Source organism: Lissotriton helveticus, chromosome 7 (assembly GCF_964261635.1).
Source record: "Lissotriton helveticus chromosome 7, aLisHel1.1, whole genome shotgun sequence".
Classification (NCBI taxonomy): domain Eukaryota; kingdom Metazoa; phylum Chordata; class Amphibia; order Caudata; family Salamandridae; genus Lissotriton; species Lissotriton helveticus.
Genome location: NC_136068.1, coordinates 1,450,871,997 through 1,450,895,838, shown reverse-complemented (window position 1 = coordinate 1,450,895,838; position 23,842 = coordinate 1,450,871,997).

The following is a 23,842-nucleotide window of genomic DNA, read 5'->3' as shown; positions in this document are numbered from 1 at the left end:
TTGACTCTTGATTAGGGGAGAGCAAAGTTGTCATGTTCTATGGTTGTCAGAAACTAAATCCCTTCTTGTCTAATCAGGGGAGTTAATCCTTCCTTGAACATTCGAGAAAGTTTCTAGCGAACTCTGAGCTTAGCTGGCAAACCCAAAAATTAAGTCTAGTATCGACAGTAGTAGACCTAGTTAACGTCTGGCCTAGGCCTTTACTGCTGTAGGTACTATTCCAATGCGCAGAGCCTATTGGGAAAATAGGAACTACACTACAATATCTGAGGTCACTACACTTAAAACCTTTCAGTCCTGAAGGCAGGGTGCTGTGTTATAACTGCGAGGGTGCCCTGCATGAGCAGGACACCCATACAAACCCTGGAGTCGATTCTCCAGGCTTTGTAAGGGCAGCCAGCCATTTCGATACAGATAATGGCCATCCGTCACTACGCGATGGCTAACTATGTAGTGGATGTGCCGAATCTTGGTTTGTTTGGTATCAAACATGTTGGAATCATACCCCAACACCATTATCGGTGTTGGAGGTATGATTCCATGCTCTGGGGGCGATACTCCAGGAGGCCCCTAGTACTCCTAGTTAAATGCTTTCACGGTCTGTTAGCAAGCTAGTGCTGCTGCCGACCCCAGGCACGATTCTGCCCTCCTGCTGCTGTGCTGAACTCTACCAGGGGAAGGTAGAACAATAGGTTTCCTGTCACAGGGAGGTGTGACCACCTCCCAGAAAGAACTTTGTGTATTGGGCTGGAGAGGGGACACATGACAGCACCACCAGACTGCTTTGAAGGGAACTTTTGGTGCCCTCCTTGCATACTACAGTTTGAGCCATTTCAGGGAGCCCTTGGCTCCCACTCTGGCGCAAAACTGGACAAAAGACATAGAAGTATCCTTCCCTCCATTCAGCCCCTCCTTTGGGAGGGACCCCTGAGTCATCCTAATCTCTTTCCTAGTGTATTTAAGGGCTTACCTGTGGGTGGGTCCCCAGATTCGTTGTGAGACAAGACACAAGCCTGAAACCATATCACTCTTTGACCGTCTGGGAACTTGGACTTTGCTGGACTTCGCCTGGAACCAAGACTGCATCAAGGCTACTGCTGCTCCTGGTCTCGCTGTTCTGTAGTTATTTTTCGTCATCTGTGTCTTGCTTCTTCCAGGACCTTCAACAGACCTGTGGGCATCAAGGACACTCGAAGTAATCTCCCTTGGAGTAAAGGAGTCACTCCCCTGCATCTGCAGGCACCACAGTGAAGCTGACCAGTCTGCTGCTCATGATGTTCCATGGACTTCGAAAGGCTCAACAACACAGGTGATAGTTCTGCAGCTCCCTCAAGGCTTGACCTACCCTCTCTGTAATTTTTAGGCCAGTATCCCTCATTGGAACCGCTGGGAAAGAAACCCCTGTGCACAGTGTTTACTTGCCGTTGCCATGGCTTGTTGGCTCTGCACTTCACAGATCTTTGGGCTTCAAGAAGCTTCAGCATCCCTTCCTGTCAAGTAAAGCATCCTCTGTACCATGGGCCTTCATCTTTGGTGAGCTGCTCGAGGTCCTCTTGCAACTCCTGTACTTACGGTCTGTGGGTCCTCTCAAGGGTCTTCTTCTGCTCCAGTGGGCTCCCCTGCTTGCTTAGGGCCTGCTCTGACTCTCCTGCTTGTGGTGAGTCCCTCGGACCTTGCTGGTTCCAACGTGGCTCCTTCTTCGCTTTTCACCCCTGGCTTGTTGGTGCTCTCGTCGGACACTGACTCCCTGGTTCTCAACTTCCGACGTGGGACAGCTGGTGCACAGTTCTTGGTTTTCTTCAGCATCACCTGGTCTCCATATCTGCAGCAACAAGGTCATAGTCAACAGTTCTGAACTATCTGACATTGGTGGGCCTTGCTCTTCCGTGCCTCCTGGTCAGCTCCGAGTGACATAAACTCTGCCCCTCTGCTTGCACGTTCTTTACTTTAAGAATCTACCCTTGCCCTCTGCCGAGAATACCGACACGATGCGCGGCCCCTGTGGTGGAAGAGGGATTTAAGTACCTTGTTACATATATTGTGAGAGACCACGGTACGTTCCTGATGAATAACCTTGAGCACCAGATAGATCGACTGAGTGCCGACGTACGCCACTGTCGTACTCTCCCGTTGCCTCTAATGGGCAGAGCGGCCCTTTTCAAAATGATGGCCCTGCCGCACCTCATATACACCCTCCCAAATACTCCTGTCTAGTTCCCGCGGACGTTTTTAAAAAGTTAGCACAGGAAGTAAGAACACTTCTGTGGCAGGGTGGGTCTCCCAGAATAGCGCTCCATAAACTACAAAAGGGACTGTATGATGGAGGCCTAGCGGTCCCGGACGTTTGACTCTGTTACTGGACCTCACAGTTGATTGTCATAAATGACTGGGTGCATGCAGATGAACACGAGTCTGCCTATAGAGTAGACAGAGCCAGTATGCAAAGTGGAAACTGTCAACCATTTTTGTTCTCCAGGAAAGTTCACCCGGAAGGGCCGACACAAACTGGTACGGTGGTGGAGTGCTGGAGAGAGGCAAATAGATTCCTGGGCTGGACGGAGAAATTGACTAGTCAGACTCCTTGTGGTTCGGGGACACATTGAAAGGAGTAGTTGTCCTCACGGCTTTAGAGGTGGAAACTGATAGGAATCGAGTACCTGGGCAAAGTGTGTCGGGGAGAGGCTCCTATCACCTTTGAGGATCTACGGCAGGAATATAATCTAAATCAGTCACAGATATATCACTACCTAAGACTGATGTACGCCTTTCGGCGACACATTAAACATGGTACCTCCATTCTAGACCACTCCTCCCTGGAAGATAGACTATTACTAGTCCCCATTCCTGGGAAAGCGACATCCGTGATATATTGTAAATGAATAAATAATGTACCAGACCCCTGGTTACCCTGCACTCGTCATGGACTGAGGACCTTGGGAGCATAGATGATGAAGATTGGCTAGGGGCCATACAACGCCCAAGAGAAATCACAATCCAGACAAGATTTAGACTGCACCGTACCTACTACACGTGCACACACTTATTATATAAGTGGGGTAAAGCTCACACAACACTTTCCGTTAGAGGTTTTCAACGAGCTTGGGCTTTCTTTCAAATCCTATGGGAATGCCAGGAGATTGCCCGATTTTGGCAGAAGGTCACAGAAGTAATGTCTAGGGTATCGGGAGGGACGGTCCCAATGGACGCTAAATGACTCCTCCTGATGATTAAGGGGGATCTTAACTGGCCTAGGCACGTGGGAGTATAGCTAGCCTTGGCAGAGGGGATTCCTAAAAGGAACATTGCAAAGAGGTGAGGAGCACCTTCACCACCGTATATGGCAATCATTGTGCCAATACAGAAGAATGTTGGGGGAGGAGTAGGACACATAGGCCATGTTTTGACACAAGAGTGGAGGGGGACTGTTGGACGGGGTAATCTACCTTTGGAGGTTGTTAGAGGTCAACCTGTGTCTTCAAAGATATTGCAGGTCTATGATTCCCTGCCTATCCCTCATGTAATAGTGGTGATGTCAGAGCTGTATCAAGTAAGACTGTATGCGACTAATGTAAAGCATAGTCTTTTTTGTCTGAGCAATGATAATAAAAAGAATATGTATAAAAAAAAAAAGAATCCACCCTTGGATTCCACTGGACTCTTGCACAGTTTTTTCCAGCTGCATCTTTCCTGAAGTGTCCTCCATTGTGGTCTACGGCGGTTTCCGACGTCCCTTTGAACCTATGCACCTGGCTTCCGTAGTGTAGGTATCCTTGTTCCTGGGGTATTCACAGGTCGGGTGACTCTCCAACCTTCTGTCTTCTTCTTTAAAACTGCAACCACGACTTCTCCTTTGACTTCTATTGGACATACAGCTGTGTTTGCACTCTGCACATAGTTTCCATGGAGTTTCTGGGTACTTACCGTAGGTGGTTCCTTGCATCCCCAGCTCCTTTGAGTCTCCTTGAGTCGACTTTGATCGCAGTTCGCATTCCACTTTTTTAGTATATGGTTTGGTATCCCCCTGCAGACCACTGTATTTTGTGCTACTTACCTTATTTGTAAGCATGGGCGAATTTTGCGAATTCGCAATTTGCGAATTTGCGGATTTGCGAATTTGCGATCCACAAAATTCGCGAATTTGTGCGAATTTGCGGATTTTTATATTTTTGCGTGTTCGCGGGGCGCTTTGCGTGTTCGCGGGCCGTTTTGGCATGTTCGCGGGGCGCTTTGCGTGTTCGCGGTTTTTTTGGGGGCGAGACCGTGATGCGCCCTCTGGTTCATCACTGCCACCCTCTCGTTTTTTATGCCCTTCTGCCCTCTGTACCACTCGTTTTTGTGCCTTTCTGCCCTCTGCCCCACTCGTGTTTGTGCCCTTTTGCCCTCTGCCCCACTCGTTTTTGTGCTCTTCTGCCCTCTGCCCAACTCGTTTTTGTGGTCTTCTGCCCTCTGCCCCACTCGTTTCTGCCCTCTGTCCCACTCGTTTTTGTGCTCTTCTGCCCTCTGCCCAACTCGTTTTTGTGGTCTTCTGCCCTCTGCCCCACTCGTTTCTGCCCTCTGTCCCACTCGTTTTTGTGCTCTTCTGCCTCTGCCCAACTCGTTTTTGTGGTCTTCCGCCCTCTGCCCCACTCGTTTCTGCCCTCTGTCCCACTCGTTTTTGTGCTCTTCTGCCCTCTGCCCAACTCGTTTTTGTGGTCTTCTGCCCTCTGCCCCACTCTTGTTTGTGCCCTCGGTCCCACTCGTTTTTGTGCTCTTCTGCCCTCTGCCCCACTCTTGTTTGTGCCCTCTGTCCCACTCGTTTTTGTGCTCTTCTGCCCTCTGCCCCACTCGTTTCTGCCCTCTGTCCCACTTGTTTTTGTGCTCTTCTGCCCTCTGCCCAACTCGTTTTTGTGGTCTTCTGCCCTCTGCCCCACTCGTTTCTGCCCTCTGTCCCACTCGTTTTTGTGCTCTTCTGCCCTCTGCCCAACTCGTTTTTGTGCTCTTCTGCCCTCTGCCCAACTCGTTTTTGTGCTCTTCTGCCCTCTGCCCCACTCGTTTTTGCCCTCTGTCCCACTTGTTTTTGTGCTCTTCTGCCCTCTGCCCAACTAGTTTTTGTGGTCTTCTGCCCCCTGCCCCACTCTTGTTTGTGCCCTCTGTCCAACTCGTTTTTGTGCTCTTCTGCCCTCTGCCCCACTTGTTTCTGCCCTCTGCTCCACTCGTTTTTGTGCTCTTCTGCCCTCTGCCCAACTCGTTTTTGTGGTCTTCTGCCCTCTCCCCCACTCGTTTCTGCCCTCTGTCCCACTCGTTTTTGTGCTCTTCTGCCCTCTGCCCAACTCATTTTTGTGGTCTTCTGCCCTCTGCCCCACTCGTTTCTGCCCTCTGTCCCACTCGTTTTTGTGCTCTTCTGCCCTCTGCCCAACTCGTTTTTGTGGTCTTCTGCCCTCTGCCCCACTCGTTTTTGCCCTCTGTCCCACTCGTTTTTGTGCTCTTCTGCCCTCTGCCCAACTCGTTTTTGTGGTCTTCTGCCCTCTGCCCCACTCTTGTTTGTGCCCTCTGTCCCACTCGTTTTTGTGCTCTTCTGCCCTCTGCCCCACTCGTTTCTGCCCTCTGTCCTACTCGTTTTTGTGCTCTTCTGCCCTCTGCCCAACTCGTTTTTGTGGTCTTCTGCCCTCTGCCCCACTCGTTTCTGCCCTCTGTCCCACTCGTTTTTGTGCTCTTCTGCCCTATGCCCAACTCGTTTTTGTGGTCTTCTGCCCTCTGCCCCACTCGTTTCTGCCCTCTGTCCCACTCGTTTTTGTGCTCTTCTGCCCTCTGCCCAACTCGTTTTTGTGGTCTTCTGCCCTCTGCCCCACTCGTTTCTGCCCTCTGTCCCACTCGTTTTTGTGCTCTTTTGCCCTCTGCCCAACTCGTTTTTGTGGTCTTCTGCCCCACTCTTGTTTTTGCCCTCTGTCCCACTCGTTTTTGTGCTCTTCTGCCCTCTGCCCAACTCGTTTTTGTGGTCTTCTGCCCTTTGCCCCACTCGTTTCTGCCCTCTGTCCCACTCGTTTTTTTGTGCTCTTCTGCCCTCTGCCCAACTCGTTTTCGTGGTCTTCTGCCCTCTGCCCCACTCGTTTCTGTGCCCTTCTGCCCTCTGCCCCACTCGTTTTTTGTCCCCTTCTGCCCTCTGTCCCACTTTGTGCCCTTCTGCCCTCAGCCCCACTTACAATGGCGCCGGCAAGCTGCCAGCGCCATTCTAAAATAGCTACAAAGTCAGCTTCAACAGGAAGCACTAATAGATAAAGTAAAGCAGGTGCTCGAGTTGAAGGTCAAATTAAGTTACACAATCATTAATCACCCCAAACTCAGGGTGATTAATGATTGTGTAACTTAATTTGACCTTCAACTCGAGCACCTGCTTTACTTTATCTATCAGTGCTTCCTGTTGAAGCTGACTTTGTTGCTATTTTAGAATGGCTCTGGCAGCTTGCTGGCAGCTTGCCGGCGCCATTCTAAAATAGTTACAAAAGTCAGCTTCAACTTTTGACCCAATCCGTTCCGCTCGCGGATTTTGCGGGGAATTCGCGAATCTCGCGGATTGCAAATTTGCCGAAAATCCGCAAATTCCGCGAGCGGAACGGATTTTCCGCCCATGCTTACTTATTTGCAATTTAAATATTATTGTGTTTATATCTCCGGGTAGGAGATATACCAATGTATTTGTGAGTGTAGTGTAATAATTTTTTTTATATTTTTATATATACACTCTAAAGTTCTACACTACATGATTAGATCTGGTCAAACAAGCTGCTTAACACTCCTTCAGGATAAGCCTGAAGTCTGCTCTCCACAGCTACCACTTGCCAGTTGCTGGGGATCTGCACTGTTTGCTCCCAGCGCGCCCAGCAGGTTGCTAAGGGGTGAGCGGTAAGCCCCAGCAGGGGTGGGTGACGAGGGACCTCTGGAGTGCAACCGGAGAAGTGGGGCTGGGGGCTCTTTTTCCTGGAGGGGCCCCCCACATGCTAGAGAACTAAATAGGGATGGGTCCGGAGGGATCCAGCAATGTGCTTGGCGGGCCCCAGAGACCGGACAGACCTGCTTCTAAATTGAGCTATTGTTCCTGGTGACCAGAAGTGAAAAAGGAAAGGCGGTCATACTTGGCAGATCCATACTGGTCGCAAAAGAGCAAACCTCAGAGAGTGATCACATGCTGAGGCTGGCGGAAGCCGGAGCTGATGACTTGCCCGCAGGGCCCCGCAAAGTGCCATTGGGGTGGAAAGTGCCCTGGCAGTACCCAGAAACACGGATAGAGGATAACAACTGCCTGTAACCCCAAACTCGGGCAGGTAAAGACGGAACCAAGCAGACTGTCAGAGAGCCTGAGTTGATACCTGAGGCTGCTGGTTGTGTGGCTTGGTGGCAGGCGCCTGGGGGTGTCCGTGACACGCTACAGGGTGGGTGCCCTCGGATCCCCCATATGGGGATAACAGCCCGGACCCCCCAAAGACTCCCCCTAGCCACCGGATTGAACCAAACTGCTGATAGGGATCCTCCTCTCCCTAGAGTGGCTGGAGCCCAGACACCCTCCTGGCTCCACGATGGGAAAAAAGAGGCAGCACCAGCCACCCAAGAAACCAAAATGGATCAGTATGCTGCCACTAAGACAAACATGGCATGAGAGGCCTGGCAGAGACTGCACCTGAGCAGACTAGGCATGAGTTGACAGGTCCCACGGGCTTCTAAATTCTGGTGGCAATTGTAAACTCACTTTCTACACTAGAAAAGCAAATAGACACTATTGCATAAGATGTCAATTTACTATGAGTGGATCTGAGAACAGTAGCCAAACGCTCCTTGGCTATGGTGCGCAACGTAATGGCCTTGCAAGGAGAAGTTCTGGCCCTCACGGAGGTGGAAGAAAAAAATCACAGTGCTCACCAGTAAGCTGAAAGAAAGGGTCGAGGATGTGGAGGGGTGCTCAAAGAGAGCCAACCTCCACTTCATGGGCTTTCCTGAAGGAGTGGAAGGGACGGCCATGGAACAATTTCTGAAAGGATGGCTCAGGTTCCTAGTTATGCAGACTGTGCTTTCTGCCTGTTTCATAATTGAAAGAGCCCATCGGTTGCTGGCCCTGAAACCCCCACCAGGCACGCCACCAAGACCTATAATTAATAAAAACTATTAATTACAGGGATTGAGATGCGTTCTTCCAGGTGATCCGGGAAGGAGGAGACCCGACTCTGGATAACCACACCATCCGCATATTCCCTGACTACACAGAGAGAGCAGGAACGGTTCCTCCCTTTTTCGCAGAGGAGCGTCGCCCGCCTGCTGCAAACGCAATGGTAAACAACAGTATATACATTAGTAAAATGGTGTCAATCATTTCACCAATGTGCTTGCAGGCGAGTGTGAGGGCCCCTAGTCCCAAAAGGAGCGCTCGTTTAGCCTGCTCCATCCAATCCTGTAGCTTCTCTCATGCTGAAAACAGCATAGAGACTCTACGGGATTGGTTATAGGTTCATATTAGCGTGACCAGCAAGCAGCCTCCAAGTTAGAGCAACATGTGTGCTCTTGGGGCCCACCTCACCTTTGTGGAGGATTTCTTCTATTTGTAAATGCACCCTCGATGTGGTGAGAGCCCCGTCCCTCACTTTCCCCTGGAATTGGACTACGTATTCTCACATTATAACTGAGTGCAGATGCAGTAAGAGGACAAGGTCGCAGGGGTTTCACTCAATCTCACAATGACCGCTGGCGTCGCCTTGCACAGTGACTCTCCCTACGCCGTTGCCTGCTGGGTCCCAGATTAGCGTGCCCTCATTGATGAAGACCGTCGGACCTGAGATATGTGCTGAAAGTGGCCAATAGGCAAGGTACTTTATGGAATCGTATTGTTGGAAGTGGCAGTGGTTCTGGTAACTTGTATTCCTGGTACATCTAGGTGATCAGGAATGTTGTTGGCACCTGCCTTACTTTTCTCACCTAATTCAGGGAGACGCACACATTATCCACTTGTTCTTGTTGAACACTAGGGGCCCGATTCACAAGGGTAATCTGAGACAAAAGTCTAACTTTACGACTTAACATATTCACAGAGGTCATTTATGAGTTGTATCTTTCTTTACGTCTGCAGTAGGGCCAGAATCTCCAGCTTAGGCCGTACTCTCCACAACCGAGTGGTGCTCTCCGGCTTGGGACGGATGAAGTGTAATCAAAGGGCCGGATGCAAATTTTACAAAAGGAAGATTAGGAATGTATGATAAATGGTAGCGGAGGTCATGAAAATCAGTTTGGGCAGGGAAAAGGGTGTGGCTGGACACTACAGCATATCCTAGAAAGGTTTGCTCCCACTACTGTGCTGAACACTAAGGGGAGCGCAAATTGTGGACTGCATGTCTGCCATGACAGCGGGAGACTGGTAATTAGCAAAATTATGTTTCTGAAACGTTGACCGTACGTGCTCCAGAGCTACTCCTGTCTCATACCGAGGTGGATGTTCAAGTAGTTGAACAGTTTACTGATCTCATTGGTGTGGGCAGATAAGCAGAGTAGATTTAAGCTAAAATCCTCAAATCAGATTGGGGATGGAATGACTGGGCCTGTCAAATCTACAGTTATACTATCTAGCAGGACTGTTACAATGGCGCAACGAGGGACAGAAAGCGGCAGGTGTTTAGTCTCTGCTTGGGGCAATTCCTGTAATATGCCAAAATATCTGCCACAGTCTGAGAGATCTGGACTGACTTTTTGCAGGAACACGTGAAATCACAGACCCTGAAATTAATACATGATCAAGAATAAGGTAGATGACGGATCTTGCATACTTACAGAGAGCTGAAGGATGGCAGGCCCACTAATTTACTACAACTATGGGGCAGTGCCAAGAGGCATTGCCGGAGCCCCTGACGGACAGTGAAAGTGTAGGTGCTCGTGCACAGGTCTAAGAGGTGACCATCAACTCTAAGTTTAACAAGTATTTGCAATGCAATAGGTCTCGCATTAGGAAAGTTTGATCTATTGGTATTGTAAATGACACATTTTTAATTATGTGTTGGTTTTGAAAATAGCAAAATTAATAGCTTTGTCACTTACAATGCCAATAGTTTTAACTTTGGCAAATGTGACACCTATAGCATTTGTAATGCAGTATGTGTTGTATTTATGTGTCTTAGATGTATTGATATTACAAATAACAATGGCTTTTAATTGTTTTTAATTATTAATACTTAAATAAAAGTTATTGTAATTTAGAATGGCAATAGCTTAAATTTTTTAACTAACTTTTGTGAAGATTATGTTCTATGTATTTTATTGTGACGAAAATCCAAGAACAGAAGTGAACTATTAACATCTTTTTGTGACATTTGTAATAAAGCTTGAAACATTGAGAGAACATATTTGAACCAGTTGTTGTTGAATGGTTGCACAGATTGGTGCTGTGGTGGCGCTGAGTGGTGTTGTAGTGGCGATGAGTGATGCAGTGGCATTCAGTGATGCTGTGGTAGCGCACAGTGATGTTGTGGTGCCCCTGAGTGATGCTGTGGTGATTCGATAGATAGATAGAGTGAGGGCGATAGATAGAGGGAGGGCGATAGATAGATAGAGGGAGGGCGATAGATAGATAGAGGGAGGGCGATAGACAGATAGAGTGAGGGCTATCTATCTGAGTGAGGGCGATAGATAAATAGATAGATTGATGGCGATAGAAAGATAGCGAGTGCGATAGATAGATAGATAGTGAGTGAGGGAGATAGATAGATAGATAGATAGATAGATAGACAGACAGACAGACAGACAGACAGACAGATAGATAGATAGATAGATAGATAGATAGATAGATAGATAGATAGATAGATAGATAGATAGATAGATAGATAGATAGATAGATAGATAGATAGATAGATAGATAGATAGATAGATAGATAGAGTGAGGGCGATAGATAGATAGATTAGACTGAGGCCGATAGATAGATACATAGATAGAGTGAGGGCGATAGACAGATAGATAGATAGATAGATATATAGATAGAGTGAGGGCGATACATAGAGTGACGGGGTAGATAGATAGATAGACCGAGGCCAATAGAGTGAGGGCGATAGAGAGATAGAGTGAGGGCGATAGATAGATAGATAGATAGATATATAGATAGATAGATAGATAGAGTGAGGGCGATAGATAGATAGATGATAGATAGATAGATAGATAGATAGATAGATAGATAGATAGATAGATAGATAGATAGATAGATAGATAGATAGATAGATAGATAGATAGATAGATAGATAGATAGATAGATAGATAGATAGATAGAGTGAGGGCGATAGATAGATAGAGTGAGGGCGATAGATAGATACAGAGATAGAGTGAGGGCGATAGATAGATAGATAGATAGATAGATAGATATATAGATAGATAGATAGATAGATAGATAGATAGATAGATAGATAGATAGATAGATAGATAGATAGATAGATAGATAGATAGAGTGAGGCCGATAGATAGAGTGACGGGTAGATAGATAGATAGTTAGACTGAGGCCGATATATAGATACATAGATAGAGTGAGGGCGATGGATAGATAGAGTGAGGGCGATAGATAGAGTGACGGGGAAGATAGATAGATAGACCGAGGCCGAGAGATAGAGTGAGGGCGATAGATAGATAGATAGATAGATATATAGATAGATAGATAGATAGAGTGAGGGCGATAGATAGATAGATGATAGATAGATAGATAGATAGATAGATAGATAGATAGATAGATAGATAGATAGATAGATAGATAGATAGATAGATAGATAGATAGATAGATAGATAGATAGATAGATAGATAGACAGACAGACAGATAGATTACTTCTCAGTGATCGTGATTGCAGCGAGCTCTTATTACAGGAGGGACAGGCCCAAAAAAAACCAGGTTGCACCACATACAAAATTTAGGGCAAGTTGGCTAAGACGTAGCTTTAATGGGATTTAATATGTGCCAGCCAATTCTATATCAAAGAATGTCCCGGGGAGTATATTGAACAGGACACCTTCCCTGGAGAGCTGGACTCAGGGTAGGGGCACATGTCTTTACACGAAGAGGAGTTTTCCGCCCCAACAGTGGCCAGCTAACTTTTGTGAAGTGTCTGGTAGAGCGCCGCACGCCATGTGCAGCAATTTTCTTAGCTTTTAAACAGCCTGAGCTAGAAACTGACTTTTTCCCCTCAAATCTGATAACTACGTAGGAGACACCAGACTATGAGGTGTGTGAAGCATACATGGAAATTCGACATCCACAAATTACATTTTTGTAGTGGCCATGAATATAAAATCATGTTTGCTCATTCTTCGACACATGATTCCGAGTTCTAGACTAATGCGGACAACTACAATAAATGTTCATCCAGTATTGAGATCAGATTCTGGATAGGGCAATCTGTACAAATATCTTCAAAGGATTAAGAAATTGTAAAAGAAAGTGCATAAATACAGTCATGCCAGTGTGCATATTGCACTTCTCTGCTCAGTGGAGTCGTTTCTGTATGGAAGTGGTACCCTCTATTCAGAGGCACAACTAGAGCCAAATTTCAGGGGGGGTGGGAGGGAGGGCCAAGAAAATATTTCGGGGGGTGGGCTGAATCTTTAATCAATAGGCAAAGTGGAGCTGCAGGGGCTCTTAGAAGGGGTGAAACAACAGCATGGCCTCAATAACATGCAGATTGGTCTTTAAAAGACCTGTGAAGTACTCGGGTGCGGCGGTGTGCATGCCCGGGAGCTGTCTGTCTGAGCCTGGGCTGCCACACACGACAGGGGGGGCTGAAGCCCTTTCAGTCACATGGATGTTGCACGCCTGCCTCTATTCCCTACCATTATCAGGTGAGCTATCTCACAGTTCTATTATGTTAATTGCCAGTAGCCCATCAATATGTATTACACATTTCCCACACTATGAGTATATTTTCAAATCGGATTTTGGCTGCACAGCATGTGCCAAATGAAATAAAACAAAAATAACAAACATACTTTAAATCAGAGAGATCAGAGAGCTGTCTCACTGCCTTTTTTGGAAGTTTTTTTTTAAACTAACTAGGTGGTATGGAAGTCTAGTAATTTCAAAATAATGTTCTAACAGTGACTGTGTGGGGGGAAATGGCAGAGGCCGATAACCCACTCTGCTCAAATATAGGGAATTGAAGGCCACGGGTTTGAAGCCTAGAAAGGCAGAGGACATTTGAGAACGGTGAAAATTGAATCACTAAAGTCTGTATCAGTAATGTAGACTGTAGTGCTTAGAAGTGGGATAAGTGCGGTGTAATGCCCTACGTACCAGTAGTGCTGCCACTGTCTGGGACAAGAAAGGCGGAACTGGAGAATCTGCCATGGGCCATGGACTGCTACAGGTGGCATCTTGAGAGCTCTCGGATCACATTCCACACCCCTGCAGCCCCGGGCGTGTTGTTTCTAAGAAACTTCCATTGAAAGGGCAAAGGTGTCACGAGGAAGCAATCCGGCAGTGCAAGGTGAGGCTAAAGAGAACGTGTGCTGTTTAGCATGCTTCAATACAGTAGTTTTTTAGGCACTGGCACCGTCAACGTGGCACTTTCGGTAATGTAGCCTGTAGTGCTTAGAAGTGGGAGAAGTGTGGTGTAATGCCCTACGTACCAGTAGTGCATAGAGTGAGCATAGGGAAAGGGTGGGTGAAGGGAAATGTTGCATTCGTGCTCGGATGGTGGGAGAGGGCTCAAAACCAATCCGGAAGGTGAGAGCGCTCACTTTGAAGCTCTGTGGTGACGTAACAAACAAGCCCTCACCCAAAGGAAACAAGCAGCGTTAGTCAGGGACACCAAAGCCTACGCTTTCGTAGTGCTTTCCACAAGCACCAATAACATTACACAGTAAGTGTAATATGCTTGTCTCTTTATTTTCCCCTGGAATACTAACCTTTCCCCTTTAAGACTGTGGAATCTCTTACCTTGATTCTGTTTGAGAACTCGATGTTGTCTTTGGCAGTTGCTGAATGTCGATCTGTGGATGAGGTTAATAAACCCACTCTCTCATCTTAACGATCTCTGCTTACTTCTTTATGTGGAAGATACTACATTTATTTGGCGACGATTGGCTGATATCACCTCAACACGACGACAAAAGATCAAACTCTGCTTTCCTCCAGCGGCTGTTTCATAAAAAAAAACAAAAAACGAAGTGTTGTCTTCGCAGCGGCAGTTGGGACAAGAAAGTCACTTAAGCAACATTAAAATTACGGTGAGGACAGCGGAGGGAGGTCTGGATTATTAAAAATATGTGGACTTAATTGAAAAGAGAAAAGTTAAGAAAAGAATCTCTGCGCGTTAGCTTAGCGCGTGAGGTTGCCGACACGAAGGCTAGAAGCTGACGTAAGCCTTCCTTGCACTCTGCTGACGCATGCCTTCCCAGTGTCCTACTGACGTATCTCTTTCCCTGCGTCCTACGTTGCGTTTCAAGGCATGACTTTGCGTTTCAAATAGACGCTATACTTGAAGCATTATTCATACGCATGGACAATCAACGTTCCAGTTCCTTTCCTGCGCATGGACAAACAGCCTTCTATCGCTATAAATGAAAAGTGATTGTGACGCTTACAAGTTGTAAACCTTCCAAAAACGAAGGGATGATGCCTGTCTGGAATTGATATTACCTCACAATTGAAAGAAGATATATTTAATAAGGGAAAGAAAGATCTAAGAATATTCTTGATAAGTAATTAACTTATATTAGGAAACCAGTAACACAGAAGTATTAAACTAACGATAATTATAATATTAAAGGTTATAATTATAATTAAAGGTTGCAGTAAAAAAAAAAGAAAAAAAAAAGAAATAATTTATTTGTTCAGTTATTTTGGGTAATTCTCAACAAAAAAAAAGAGAGATATGCAGAATGTTACTCAACCTGCGTTTTTTCTAACTAGCCCAGGAGAACCAAATGTGAAATGGAAAAAATTGATTTTTTTTTTTGCAAACTATGCTAGAGTTTGCGGAACGAATTTAAGTGCTGAAAGGAAACACTCTCTACTTTTGCATTGTCTTGGTGGAGAAGGGCAGGACGTATTGGAACATTTACCTGATTTATCTGCAACAGAACAAAGAAATCTAAATGAATATGAGATTGCTATTCTCCAATTAGATCGACATTCAGCAACTGCCAAATGACAACATCGAGTTCTCAAACAGAATCAAGGTAAGAGATTCCACAGTCTTAAAGGGGAAAGGTTAGTATTCCAGGGGAAAATAAAGAGACAAGCATATTACAGTAAGTTTCATATTTTTTGTAGACACGGGGAGATTAATAGGCACCTCTGTTAAAGACATTTAAGTAATGTCCTGAGCTGCCGATTAATCTCCCTGTGTCTACAAAAACACATGAAACTGTAATTGTGTAATATAACTGATGTTTGTGGAAAGCACTACGAAAATGAAACAAAAAGCCTGCAGAGCCAGCAGCTGCTAATGCGAGCAGCGTGAACAGTGAGAGGACATGGCTCAGTAGCCAGCTCTTCAGACTTTGGAGCAGGGGCTCAGTGTTCGAGCCACGGCATCGGTTCCACATCCCTTGAATAAATGTCAGCAAACTTTGCCCTAAAATGCACAAAAAAATAAAAATCATCTATATTGGAGAGCTGATGGGGGCCCACACAAAGCACTAATGTGTGAGGGATAGAAAGCACAAGAATAATAAATAACTGGACAGGCAAATAAGAAGTAAACAGAAAGCTTGAGCGCAGGCAGAAACCAGATCTCTGGCAAACTTCAAAGTCCCCAGGCCAAACTTTTAACGAGGCCGGGAAGGGTGGAGGGAGAGAAAAAAACACAAGCGTGGCGGAGTCGCAAACAGGGTCTCGAGAGAAGACTACGGTGGGAGTGGAAGCGGGGAGGAAGGAAGGAAGAGAACAAGAAACCTGGTAGAAAAGAAGGAGTGAGGAAGAAGGCAAAGATTGGCGGTGAAAGTCCGGAGGGAAAGAAGTAGAGAGAAACGAAAGTAACAGGGTTAATCTTATAAAACACGCTCTCGGCATTGCTGTGGGGGGGGTGGGTGGGCGGGGGAGCAGCAGCCTCTGATGTCTGGTGGTGTGAGAGACAAATGTTGGTGTGCGAGGCTTCCTTTCAAGTCGGGTGAGGGGGGGCGGGGGAGCAGGGGAGCAAGCGAGTGGGAGGGAACGAGCATATGGGGTGTGAGTGAGGCCAAGCGCGCGCCTGGCGAAGCATCACGCTTCAGTAGACAACATGCATTGGGAGAAATCCGCTTGTTCAAGAGTGTTGTTTCCCCTACAATAGTTCAGAGCTATAAATAGCTCGACCTAAAAAGGCTCTCTTGAATATGTCATGTTTTAGATGAATGCTTAGGGAGGTTGCCATTTATAGATTGGTGCAGAGCACGACTCGGGAGGAGGGAGGTAAATGTTCAGAGAGGGAAGTTATCAGTTGGGTGTCTGGTTGATATGATTCCAATGGTATCCAATATTACAGTATGACCTGTCTACTGACAATGTTGTGAAAACCCAATAAAAGTCTGTTTAAAAAAAATAGAAGGGCTGGCGGAAATTAATTCTTGCATGTTTTGATGGTATATTGGGGTACTTCCCAGCAGCAGGTGCTACATTCCACTGAGCTCTACAATAATTTAACAAGCACTTAATGTTACACCAGTTAATTGGAACACCCCTATAAATCATAATGGATGAGACAGCGTGGGTGTAGGGTGTACCATATAACGTGGGTATACAAATTAAACAAATTAAACTAGATTGCTTCTATTAACATTTTGGTGAGGAATTTGAAAAATACAAATCTTTTCGTCAATACCCTCTGGAAAATGATCTTGCCACATACAAAAGTTGGGGGATCCTATGTTTCCAACAGAAATTAGAGTTTTTTTTCCGAAGCTGGGGGTACTCCTGAAACAAGGTACGCAAGGGCAGAGAGACTGACTCGTCTCTTCACTCCTTTAAAACTCAAAGATCAAGTGCCCTCGAGTAGGCCTCTAAGTCTAGGCTGATTTTTAAACGTTTTTGCGAACCCAAAGTGTGTTCGGTACACAGTTACCATAGTTCTCTAGTGCACTAGTAATCTCTTGAATGGTTGAAAGAATGTGCAATTGCACTTGGAAACGGTGTACTCACACAAAAAATATTGCCAGTATCGCAACATTTTCCATGAGAGCAAAAAATATCACGGACAACAGTTTTAGGTGTTTCAGGATGAAAATATCTGAACATCTACGCATTCCTAAGTATTTACACGTGATTTAATTTGACTTCATGAAGGGATCCTATAAAATAACATTTCGGTCCTGACGATACCCATCAACCCATTGGGCGCAAAGTTGGTTGAAACATGTTGATCTATCAGAGATAGATGTGAGAGACACCTGATACCTCTCTTTTCACAACTCCCCTTTTTTTATCATACCACTGCCTTTCATCTTCTTAATAAAGTGTGTCCTTTCTAAAGGTAGGAGGTAGGAGGTATTTTTAAACTTTTGTTTCTTCACATAGTGGCTCCCACATGGTCTCAGATTCAAGAGACAATCCCTCCTGGTGGAGGAAAACACCCAATGATGTAACGATCAGTGGCTAAGTATGCCAAAGGGAGACATGCCTTTGGCGGAACAACATTGTTGAGGGTCTCACAACAATTTTGGTGTTAGCAGCATCCCCCCTTTTTCAACACAACTCTTCCACTCCTTTTGATTTTACATGTTCATTTAAGGGAAGTTGGAAGGTACTTTAACTTCTTCCTACCTCTTTTAATTCTTGAGAGTTCTAAATGAACCAGCCAGAGGAAGCCACGTTCTTCCAGAATCAGACTATTCTCTTCTTTTACAATTGTTTTGCTTGTGTTTGCTTTACAAACTAGGTAGTCCACAGCCTTTCTGCATATTCTCATTGCCACGTTTAGCTTGTGTTTTTTGTCACTTTCCTGCGTTTGGAAGAGAAGACCTCGGATATGTTTCAAATTGTTTAGTTTGAACTGCTTTGCAATAATGTTGTTTGTTATCTTTTGGCACAGAAGCATCATACCTCTTTAGAATGGGCTGGAATCTGTCGACAACTTTATTACAATTGCTAACCAGTGCTTTGTTTTACTGTATTTTTTTTAATAGCTGAAGACGGACTGGCATTTAAATATTTTTAGTACCACCACAAACCCTTTCTTTTGCCGTCCTCATGCTCTGCATTTCTGTGTTGCAATGCCACTGTGGGCCATAAGAACTGTTAAAATATGTTTGGTTTGGAAGGTTCCAGGGAAATCCTTCACTGCTGTTTTGTTCTGGTAGCCATAAATTACGACGCCCCTCCCTTTCTGCTTTTGCCCTTAGGGTATGCGTTTGAATTTACAGCCTTATGGGTTGTACAAGGGATGCATTCTTAAAAAGCCTTTATTGCTCTTTTATGGCAGCTCCCCATGGGTCAGATCAGTAGGCAAGCCTATAAATACCTGTATTTGCTTTCCGTGATTGAGCCAATTACAATTGCCATTCAATAGTTAAGATTTGTTTCTTTTCTTTTTTTTGAGTTGCCAATTGGTTTTTGAAGATGTAACCATAGACTGCTTTTTTTCTGAAACTCGTGTTTCTGTGTGTACCAAGGTAAAGGTTTCCCCAGTGGAAAAATCTATTAGCTCTTCCCTTTTGTGGGATGGGCATAGCGTGACTTCACAAAACAGACCCTTTAATTGTGCCATTTACATGTTGGGGTCTATGTGACTTGTAGTTCCAGTAGGAGTGTGGATATTTTAAATGATACGTCATATTGTGCTACCATCATATTTAGCAGAACTGTGAGCCTGTGGAAAGTTTATTTGCATAATCCTTCACAATTGGTATCATGTGCTCACCGCATACACAAAACACACTTTGTAAATAGTGTATCGTGAGTTCAGTGCAGCCAGACACAATATAAACATCATTTATTGGGTGATCTTAGTGCGGTCAGGAATAGGCCACACACACACATGTTTGGTATTTCCCTATTTTCCAAAATATGCTAGGCATAGCAAAAAAATAATACTATTAAAAGTATGGATCATCTAGGTAAGTGACATAGATACTCAGTAGCATTTTGATTGTCGGAGCCGGTAGTTTAAATTTCCCTATTGTAAGTATAAAACTGTATGGCAGAGGTCTTCAAACCTTTTTGTTCTAAGCCACCCCAAATAATATATTTTGAAACCAGGGCCCCTCTCCAAACCTTTATGACAAGGATTGGAGAGGGGCAGGGCTGTGCACAGGGGAAAAGGCTTATAAGATCATTTCTCTGAGATGTTTTCTATGCCGTATAGTATATTGCACAATAAAGGCGAGACTTGTAAAGAGCAGATTCATCAAACAAAAACATAGATTAACCAAAAAAAGTGTCTGGGGGATACCAGATTTTCAATTATATCATTGGATTTTAATTTTACAAAATATGGGGGTGTTATTGCTACCTATAGATCCAACTCCTGATTACGCCGCCCCCTCAATCTACGAGATGCTTCTGGGACAAGAATCTAAGCAGTGTATAAATCGCATTATTGAGCCTAGCTACTTTAAAAAAACTAGGTTTAAGCCGGTATTAGCCGCATATGTAATTTGGAGGAAAACGAAGAAGAGGTTGGGTATTGGCCCGAATTTGAACATCTATACTCCACTTCAGGACTGTACTTTTCTACCTACAATTTTTACTGACTCTGTGATGAAAAGATGGTCCAATTTAGGAATTTGCTTTCTAGGGGATTTATTCTCAGGATCACAATTTATTTCTTTTGAAAATTTACAAAGTAAATATAAGGTACCTCGAGGGGATTTTTTTAAAATATCTGCAGTTGCGTAGCTATTGTGAGCGGAAAAAAAATCAAAAAGTGATTACTCTACAAAAATAGAGATTGTTGAGTTACTCAAGTCCAGATGCAAAATGTGTTCCCTTTATCATTTATTCATGAGCACGCTCAAAGATGATTTAGAATTTCAGGAGACAAAATGGGCCAATAAATTAGGCATTGAAGGGGTTAATTTTACCATATGTATAGAAATTTCAACTAATGTACTGTTTAACGGCCCTTTGAAGAGCCAGCACTATATGGCAATCTTTGAGCTTTATTATACTCCGGACAAACTGGCAAAATGGAATACTGGAAGGGGTAATAGTTGTAATCGCTGTGGCCAGTACGCTGCTGACGCTACCCACATGTTCTTTAACTGCCCTAAACTAATCAACTTTGTAAGTGAAATACAGATTTTCATTTCGGGTAGTCTGGGAATCCCAGTACAACTTACCCCTACACTTGTAATTTTTGGATGGCAAGGAAATGTGTTGACGGTTGTAGAGGAGGGTTTGATATTTATATGTATGGCCTTGTATCGTTTGTGCATTACATCACAATGGCTTGATACCAATCCTCCGTCCTTCGTTAACTGGCAAACTAGGCTACTCTCAATATATCGTTTGGAGATGGCGCTCTATAGAACTAAGGGTATCCGGAAAAAGAGGCAAGGAAGCCAGTTATGGCAACCAATTTCTACATGGCTGGGATCTCAGTAGTAGATAATGTAATTATTTGTATTAATATATGATAAGACCCATGATTGTACAAATTTGAACGATTCAGGATCCCATATTTTATTTCTATCTGTGTCGGCTGCTGTGGTCTGTTCTGGTATGTTTACTCGCCCTTATATGTATGGCAGCTGATGTATTTAAACTGTATCTTGTGTGTTCTATGTGCTGACAAAAAATCTCAATAAAAAAATAAAAAAACCAAAAAAACTCTGCTTCCTATAATTGTTTTTTGTGAGCCTGTCACACTTCTCGGCCCCAATGCAACTGCACCTGTTGCAGTAATGATTACTGTGGCCCTGAGCAGCAAGAAATATCCTCAAATTACATTACACAAGGTGAGATTTTTGTAAGGCTCAGAAAAATTAAGTGATTCGCCAAGAATCACAGGATGTTGAGCGAACGCTGGGACTTGAACTTTGTTTCCCAGTTCCAAATTCAGCATCTCTCACAATAAGGCCACATTTTCTCCCTTTCAGAAAAACATGAGCTCCCCTTGTTGCCCACTTTTTGCAGCAAAGGTGCCCTTGACCCAAAGTCAGGGTATGCTCAGACGTGAGTCCCTTGCTCACTTTGCCACTGGATTCAAGCAAGCCGGGCTGAAGACGGCTGGAATGCCAGAAACCGGTCCTCGGTAGCTTGTTTCCGGTCCAGGGAAGACATGGCTTGGCAGTTCGGGCTGGACTGTTCCCATGAGGCACAGGGTCAGACTGATTTGCATATAGCCATGTCTGAACTGGGGTGGCAGAGTGGGCTAAAGAACGGTGATGGATTAAACCCAGATCTTTTGACTGGGTGTGAGTGTTTGATTGATTCAGATGGTCCGTCCATCACCACCCCCTTTTGTACTGCTTTTGGCCGCCATAAGTGTGGCAGGGTATGCTCAGACGTGAGTCCCTTGCTCACTTTGCCACTGGATTCAAGCAAGCCGGGCTGAAGACGGCTGGAATGCCAGAAACCGGTCCTCGGAAGCTTGTTTCCGGTCCAGGGAAGACATGGCTTGGCAGTTCGGGCTGGACTGTTCCCATGAGGCACAGGGTCAGACTGATTTGCATATAGCCATGTCTGAACTGGGGTGGCAGAGTGGGCTAAAGAACGGTGATGGATTAAACCCAGATCTTTTGACTGGGTGTGAGTGTTTGATTGATTCAGATGCTCCGTCCATCACCACCCCCTTTTGTACTGCTTTTGGCCGCCATAAGTGTGGCAGGGTATGCTCAGACGTGAGTCCCTTGCTCACTTTGCCACTGGATTCAAGCAAGCCGGGCTGAAGACGGCTGGAATGCCAGAAACCGGTCCTCGGAATCTTGTTTCCGGTCCAGGGAAGACATGGCTTGGCAGTTCGGGCTGGACTGTTCCCATGAGGCACAGGGTCAGACTGATTTGCATATAGCCATGTCTGAACTGGGGTGGCAGAGTGGGCTAAAGAACGGTGATGGCTTAAACCCAGATCTTTTGACTGGGTATGAGTGTTTGATTGATTCAGATGCTCCGTCCATCACCACCCCCTTTTGTACTGCTTGACCCAAACCTAGCAAGGAAAATTAGCCCACATACCGCTTTTTTATTATTAGTAAAAATACATACTTGTAATACAGTGGGCCCTTGGACTCATTGCTGCTGCACCTGCTTCACCAATGATGGGTACTGCCTAGCTAAGTGGGATGTCTCCTCTGGACTTTTGTTGAAAACATGAGCTCCCGTTTTACCCCATCCCAGTCACTGTCATCTCTCTGATGCCCACAGTAAGCTGTCTCCTCTGCTACAATTTTCCCCACCCCATGATCATTAATTAGAGGCCCAAAGCAACACTGCCAGAGCAAGTGACCACTGGGCCCTAATGCAATTTGGTAAGAATAGTAAAACAGACATAGGGTTTAGCTGGCCCCACATACCACTGGGACCTGGTGCCACAGCATCGGCCACACCAATCATACCTACAACTCTGCAAAGCAGGCTGGCTGCTCTTCACAAGCCACTGGGCCATCGATCCCTGAGACACAGAACAGGCTTTCTGCCCATTTATATAAAAAGAAAAATCTCATCGCTGCTAGCTACCTGAAAGGTGAATGTGTGCAATTGGTTAATCACCAAATATAAAGAAGGCTTGGGAACCAGTATAGCTTTTGACTGGTGAAGTTACTTGGAGCTCCACGGTGACAAATATTTATTCTTCTTGAGAGGGAATGTGACAGTTACCAGATGTGTTCTGCAGCGTGTCCTTTTAATGGACAACTGTGGAAATGTGCTGAGGTATAGTCTGATTACTTATTACTAACATTTATATAGATATCAATAATTATTGACATTCACAGTGCTTTCTCTTACCGACTGGGACTTTTATAGCTCTATAATTTACATACCATTTCTTCCTGCCGCACAACTAGATTACTTCCTGTGACTGCCTTTTCACACACAGGTACTCTGCAGGGAGCACATTTTCCAATTGAGATCGCACAGTGTGGAAATAGTAAATTTTCCACACATTTGTATAACCTGCATTTACTTTTCATTTGACATCTCCCTGTTATTATACATGTGCTACAAGAAAGTGAAAATAAAATACAGAATATGCTGATCTTTTAAGACACTACTTTTTACCCCACTTAGTGACCCTGCCCCATGGCACTCAGGATCGCAGTTAACACACTTTATGTAAATGAAGGCAAACTGTAAATGCGCCAATTAAACAAAATCGCGCTTCCAGGCCATCTTCATTTACAAATACTAGAAGATGCATTTCCGCCCCCCCTGGGAATGATGCCACGGCCCACGAGGGTAGCGGGCACACCCCACAGTTTGAAGACCTCTGCTGTAAGGTCTTAAATGCAGAGCGCAGTTGGGTAAAGCATCAGAACAGGCTGAAGGTGTCACACAATGCACAACATACAAATCTATGCAGCATACACACAACACATTTTAACACCCCATAATAACATGCCACACAATACAACTAGTGCAGCAGAAAGTTTCCAGAACAGTGTTCACAAGGAACTCATTTTACATTCAGATGCTAATTTTCGCAGCAATAAATGTATCGTGCTTGATTCAATCAAAAGAGGTCCACAATAATAGTGTGGTGGTGAGCCTCAGCAAGGCCTACCAGTGCTAGGTGTTCTCCCTTCTCTGCACAGAGTCCTCAGACCAATAGAAAGAAGTTGGCACAGGAGCTGGAATAGAAAAGATAGAGTTTATTAAACCTCATAAGGTGGAACTACATTCACACAATACCCTTTCGGCAATGTATGAAGTAGCACACTGACTGGAAGGAGCTTGGTCCTTTTATACCCACACAGGGGCTCAAATGAAGGTGGTACAAGTACAGAAT